The 6,757-nt window shown below is 41.0% G+C and overlaps 2 pseudogenes across 1 annotated transcript; both read left to right on the top strand.

Annotated features, from left to right (window-relative positions):
- Positions 1-329: 329 nt before the first annotated feature.
- Positions 330-2,070, top strand: LOC137711998 (hydroquinone glucosyltransferase pseudogene; annotated as a pseudogene).
- Positions 2,071-4,149: 2,079 nt separating this feature from the next.
- On the top strand, positions 4,150-5,720 carry LOC137713964 (hydroquinone glucosyltransferase pseudogene; annotated as a pseudogene). Its single transcript, XR_015955569.1, has one exon. The product of XR_015955569.1 is annotated as a hydroquinone glucosyltransferase pseudogene (transcript).
- Positions 5,721-6,757: the final 1,037 nt, after the last annotated feature.

Genomic DNA, 6,757 nt, shown 5'->3' with positions numbered 1-6,757 from the left:
CATGTACCAAATGTTGAAAACCATGAAATTTTAGGGTAGTAAACTGAGATTAGAGCGAGAGAAAAAAACACAAATACAAACACAACTCTCTCTGTCATGAGCCCCATCAACTTTATCATATTCACACCTAATTCTTACCTACGCCACCAAAAATTCCAAACTCAATATATTAACAAGAAGGGGCATTTTTTTTCAAAGAAGCAGTATTATCTAGGGTAAAGAAATGAGTTAAGCTTCACAATGGGTCAGCCATAATAATGTAGTCTAAATTCTCATTTGTCGAACATCAAACTTAAAAGCTCTCACTTACAAGTAAAAATGAAATACAATTGATCGCAATAGACTTACAAGTCAACGGCCACATTGTTCTCAATTATTCTCCACAATTTTCCTTATAAATATTCTTTTTCTTCCATGCATTCATTTCATTGAACACTAAAATCCCTAGAGCCATGGCATTAGACACCCGAAGCCACCGAAGCAGCAACCACCACCACAACGACCACCATAAACTGATCAAACCACAGTATGTTGCCATCGTCCCAACTCCAGGCCTAGGCCACCTCATTCCCCTCGTCGAGTTAGCCAAACGACTTGTCGTCCAGCACAACTTCTCCATCACATTCATCATCCCCAACGACGGCTCGCACTTGGCTCCCCATAAGAAAGTCCTTGAAGCCCTCGATTCCCAGTCCATTTCCTACGTCTTCCTCCCTCCTGTAAGCTTCCATGACCTCCCTGCCGACGTCATGATCGAGACCAAGATCACACTAACCTTGACTCGATCCCTCTTGGCTCTTCGCGACTCACTCAAGGTCCTAAACGAGTCAACTCGTCTAGTTGCACTTCTTGTTGATGTCTTCGGTGCGGAGGCATTTGATGTGGCCAATGAGTTTCACTTGTCCCCTTATATTTTCTTTTCTGCTAACGCTATAGGTTTATGGCTTTTATTTCATTTGCCACATCTTGACGAGACCACTTCATGCGAGTACAGGGACTTGCCCGAACCGGTTCTACTTCCTGGTTGTGTGCCGATCCAAGGTGGAGATTTCTTAGACCCTGTTCAAGATCGGTCCAATCCGGTCTATAAAGTTGTAGTTCATATTTTCAAGAAGTGCAGGTCGGCTGCCGGGATTATGGTTAACAGCTTTGTGGACTTGGAACTTGGTGCTTTCAAGGCTTTCAAGGAAAAAGGGGCAGGTCTATGTCTTCCACGGGTTTATCCCATTGGACTGGTTATAAAAACCAGTTCAACAAATGGGTTATATGCAAATGAGTGTTTGAGGTGGCTAGATAAGCAACCTTACGGGTCAGTTCTATTTGTTTCATTTGGGAGCGGTGGAACACTGTCATAAGAGCAACTGAATGAGTTGGCCTTAGGGCTTGAATTGAGCGGGCAGAGATTCATTTGGGTTGTCAAGAGCCCAAACGAGACAGCTAACAATGCTTCTTACTTTACTGTCAAAGGCGGGGAGAACCCGTTTGAGTTTCTACCAAACGGGTTTCTGGAGAGGACCAAAGATGTTGGCCTAGTTGTGTCATCATGGGCGCCACAGGTCCAAGTGCTGAGCCACGGGTCGACAGGGGGATTTTTGACCCATTGTGTGTGGAACTCGGTACTATAGAGCATCGTGCATGGTGTGCCTCTGATTGCTTGGCCGCTCTATGCAGAGCAAAGAATGAATAAGGTGCTGCTAGTTGATGGTTTGAAAGTTGCATTTGGGGTCAAAGCGGATGAGAAAGGCATAGTGGGGAGCCAAGATATTGCTAAGTATGTAAGGGACCTAATTGAAGGAGATGAAGGGAAATTGCTAAGGAAGAAAATGGAAGAGTATAAAGAGGCAGCCAAATTGGTTTGGGCAAAAGAGGGATCGTCTGCCTCTTGCTAAAGTGGCTCAAATATTGAATGGATTCAAGAACTAAATGAACTGTAACCTAATGTGTCAATTACTGCGACCGTATTTGCAAAGTGAATAAAATAAGGGGTAAATGAATTTTAATCCTTGTATTAGATTAAATCTCATAATGAGCCATTAATAATGTGATTTAAAGAATCAAATCTAACCACTTAGTACTACAGTCTAGTGGTATTTTTCCTCACTTGTAAGTGAGAGGTCTTAGATTCGATTCTCGCCAAAGACAAATTTAAATTACATTATTGCTAGCTCACAGTGAGGCTAACCCACCTGCTCCTCCTTAGTGTAGATAATATCATTTGTTAAAAAAAAAAAAAATCAAACTTAAGACTTCTTATTTATAAATGAATAAGAATACTATTAAACCTTAGTAATAAGTGACGATATTTGATCTTAGTCCTCCATGTCATCATGATTATTATAACTCATATTTTGGTGTTTTTAAACTCTTTAATGGCTCTTTTTGTTCCCATTGTGCCCCTATAATTAATTATTCGACCTTCTTGGTATGGTTCCTCATTATTAGGGTCCAATTTTGACTTTGATTAATTTATGCTTGATTTCTTCCATGCTTAGAGTGCCTGGAAAGATTTTTCATATCACCGTAAAGTCAAAGGTATCACACGTATAATACACCAAAAAAATATATGTATTTAAATATTAGTACCTAGCTAAACACACTTAAATCATAGGGGTACAGATCCCATCCGGATGTTTTCTAGACGGAGCCAACGGACCACATCATCATAGTCGTTGATTCAAAACAGATGCAAATCGTGCGGCCTCTAATATTTTCAATTTATGTCCCGAGGAAGGAAGGCGCCGGCGGCGCTGCCTCTTCCTGCTGGTTTCTTTCCTCCTCTCTCACCCCAAAACTCAGTACCCCTCAGTACCCAGCAACCCTTTCAAGCTTGCCCTCACGACCAAGTATTCCTCAGCAGAGGTTTGGGGGACGAAGGGAAAGGTTCAGCGCAGACCTCGTTACCCTCGCCCTCGCTACCAGCAGGCCCGTCTTCCTCTCGCTGCCACCGGCGATGATGGTGTACGAAGACCGGATCGGTCACCGGCCGATGGATCGAAGGGGAAAATGAAGCCGTCCGAATGATATGCCTATCGGACCGATTTGCAGAATTTGAATTCTTCATCTATGGAGTTTGCCCTTGAAAATTTTCCCAAATCCATTTCTGTTAATTTTTCCCCTATTCTTGCTTGAAACCACCGCAGGCGCTAAAGATTTTATTTGTGGTTTCTGGGAAATTGATGGATTAATTATTGGGTATATGAGAAGTCTTTTGGGTTGTTTGATGGGTTAATTCTTTGATTAATCCTTCCTTTCTGCCTTTTGGAATTGGAGAAGACAAAAGAATGCCGAGGGGTTTGGGGACCAAGGGGGGAGAGTGAGAAACGGAAGCTGAAAAAAAAAAAAATATTCAAAATAAACTTGGGCCGTAGGATATGAGCTGAACGGTTCGGATGGGTTGATTCCCAGTGGATCCGCAGAGAAGGATCCGGCGAAGATCCTGGGCCAAATTATAATACCTAGTTGAATGCACTTAAATTATAATACCTAATCAAATATATCTATATTATATTATCGTACCTAATCGAATTTGTCTAAATTATCGTACCTAATCGTTCAGTGTACCTAATCAAATACAGATGCAATAGATCAATCCCAATTCCAACTCAACAATTCACACGCTGACAAAATAATCAAAACCTGATAATAAAATCAACCAACACAAAATAAAAAATAAAAAAAAAGAAATATCACAAGCACAATGCCACAAAAAAAAGTTACTGAAGTTGAATCCATTCGCTTCGTTGCAAATTGTTGGCATTCATCTAGATACACAAGCCATATGCCATTCAAAACCAACAGAAAGAAAATAGAGAGAGACCTAATGCAAATGATGAGAAAAAAGGGAAAAATCGTAATTACCAGATGTATGTGAAGAAATCAGCCAATATATAGATGATTGCCTAATCTCTTTTTCAATTGCAGAAGCCTAATCTCTAATTCCCTTGATGTTGCATTTTTTTCCAAATTCTCATTTGTCGAAAATCAAACTTAAAAGTTCTTACTTACAAGTAAAAAAATATATAATTGATCACAATAGACTTACAAGTCAACGGCCACATTGTTCTCAATTATTCTCCACAATTTTCCTTATAAATATTCTTTTTCTTCCATGCATTCATTTCATCGAATACTAAAATCCCTAGAGAAACCATGGCATTAAACACCCGAAGCCACCGCAGCAGCAACCACCACCACAACGACCACCATAAACTGATCAAACCACCGCATGTTGCCATCGTCCCAACTCCAGGCCTAGGCCACCTCATTCCCCTCGTCGAGTTAGCCAAACGACTCGTCGTCCAGCAAAACTTCTCCATCACATTCATCATCCCTAACGACGGCTCGCACTTGGCTCCCCATAAGAAAGTCCTTGAAGCCCTCGATTCCCAGTCCATTTCCTATGTCTTCCTCCCTCCTGTGAGCTTCCATGACCTCCCTGTTGACGTCATGATCGAGACCAAGATCACACTAACCTTGACTCGATCCCTCTCGGCTCTTCGCGACTCACTCAAGGTCCTAAACGAGTCAACTCGTCTAGTTGCACTTCTTGTTGATGTCTTCGGTGCGGAGGCATTTGATGTGGCCAATGAGTTTCACTTGTCCCCTTATATTTTCTTCTCTGCTAACGCTATGGGTTTATGGCTTTTATTTCATTTGCCACATCTTGACGAGACCACTTCATGCGAGTACAAGGACTTGCCCGAACCGGTTCTACTTCCTGGTTGTGTGCCGATCCAAGGTGGAGATTTCTTAGACCCTGTTCAAGATCGGTCCAATCCGGTCTATAAAGATGTGGTTCATATTTTCAAGAAGTGCAGGTCGGCTGTCGGGATTATGGTCAATAGCTTTGCGGACTTGGAACCTGGTGCTTTAAAGGCTTTCAAGGAAAAAGGGGCAGGTCTATGTCTTCCACGGGTTTATCCCATTGGACCGGTTATAAAAACCAGTTCAACAGATGCGTTAGATGCAAATGAGTGTTTGAGGTGGCTAGATATGCAACCCTACGGGTCAGTTCTATTTGTTTCATTTGGGAGTGGTGGAACACTGTCACAAGAGCAACTGAATGAGTTGGCCTTAGGGCTTGAATTGAGCGGGCAGAGATTCATTTGGGTTGTCAAGAGCCCAAACGAGACGGCTAACAATGCTTCTTACTTTACTGTCAAAGGCGGGGAGAACCCGTTTGAGTTTCTACCAAACGGGTTTCTGGAGAGGACCAAAGATGTTGGCCTAGTTGTGTCATCATGGGCGCCACAGGTCCAAGTGCTGAGCCACGGGTCGACAGGGGGATTTTTGACCCATTGTGGGTGGAACTCGGTACTAGAGAGCATCGTGCATGGTGTGCCTCTGATTGCTTGGCCGCTCTATGCAGAGCAAAGAATGAATAAGGTCTTACTAGTTGATGGTTTGAAAGTTGCATTTGGGGCCAAAGCGGATGAGAAAGGCATAGTGGGGAGACAAGATATTGCTAAGTATGTAAGGGACCTAATTGAAGGAGATGAAGGGAAATTGCTAAGAAAGAAAATGGAAGAGTATAAAGAGGCAGCCAAATTGGTTTGGGCAGAAGAGGGATCGTCTGCCAAGTCTCTCGCTGAAGTGGCTCAAATATTGAATGGACTCAAGAACTAAATGAACTGTGACCTAATGTGTCAATTACTGCGACCGTATTTGCAAAGTGAATAAAATAAGGGGTAAATGAATTTTAATCCTTGTATTAGATTAAATCTCATAATGAGCCATTAATAATGTGATTTAAAGAATCGAATCTAGCCACTTAGTACTACAGTTTAGTGGTATTTTTCCTCACTTGTAAGTGAGAGGTCTTAGATTTGATTCTCGCCAAAGATGAATTTAAATTACATTATTGCTAGCTCACAGCGAGGCTAACCCATCTGCTCCCCCTTAATGTAGATAATATCATTTGTTAAAAAAAAAAAAAAAAAAAAAAAAAAAAAAAAAAAAAAGAGAATCAAACTTATGACTTCTTATTTATAAATGAAAATGAATACTACTAGACCTTAATAATAAACGACGATATTTGATCTTAGTCCTCCATGTCATCATGATTATTATAACTCATATTTTGGTGTTTTTAAACTCTTTAATGGCTCTTTTTGTTACCATTGTGCCCCTATAATTAATTATTCGACCTTCTTGGTATGGTTCCTCATTATTAGGGTCCAATTTTGACTTTGATTAATTTGTGCTTGATTTCTTCCATGCTTAGAGTGCCTGGAAAGATTTTCATATCACCACAAAGTCAAAGGTATCACACGTATAATACACCAAAAAAGTATATGTATTTAAATATTAGTACCTAGCTAAACACACTTAAATCATAGGGTTACAGATCCCATCCGGATGTTTTCTAGACGGATCCAACGGACCACATCATCATAGTCGTTGATTCAAAACATATGCAAATCGTGCGGCCTCTAATATTTTCAATTTAAGTCCCGAGGAAGGAAGGCGCTGGCGTTGCCTTCTTTCCTCGGGACATAAATTTTCCCAAATCCATTTCCGTTAATTTTTCCCCTATTCTTGCTTGAAACCACCGCAGGCGCTAAAGATTTTATTTGTGGTTTCTGGTAAATTGATGGATTAATTATTGGGTATATGAGAAGTCTTTTGGGTTGTTTGATTAATCCTTCCTTTTTGCCTTTTGGAATTGGAGAAGACAAAAGAATGCCGAGGGGTTTGGGGACCAAGTGGGGGAGAGCGAGAAACGGAAGCTGAAAAAAAAAATATTCAAAATAAACTT

Source organism: Pyrus communis, chromosome 14 (assembly GCF_041283825.1).
Source record: "Pyrus communis isolate YQ-2024b chromosome 14, ASM4128382v1, whole genome shotgun sequence".
Classification (NCBI taxonomy): domain Eukaryota; kingdom Viridiplantae; phylum Streptophyta; class Magnoliopsida; order Rosales; family Rosaceae; genus Pyrus; species Pyrus communis.
Note: the sequence above shows the minus strand (reverse complement) of the source record. Positions and strands in the feature narration are given on the sequence as shown.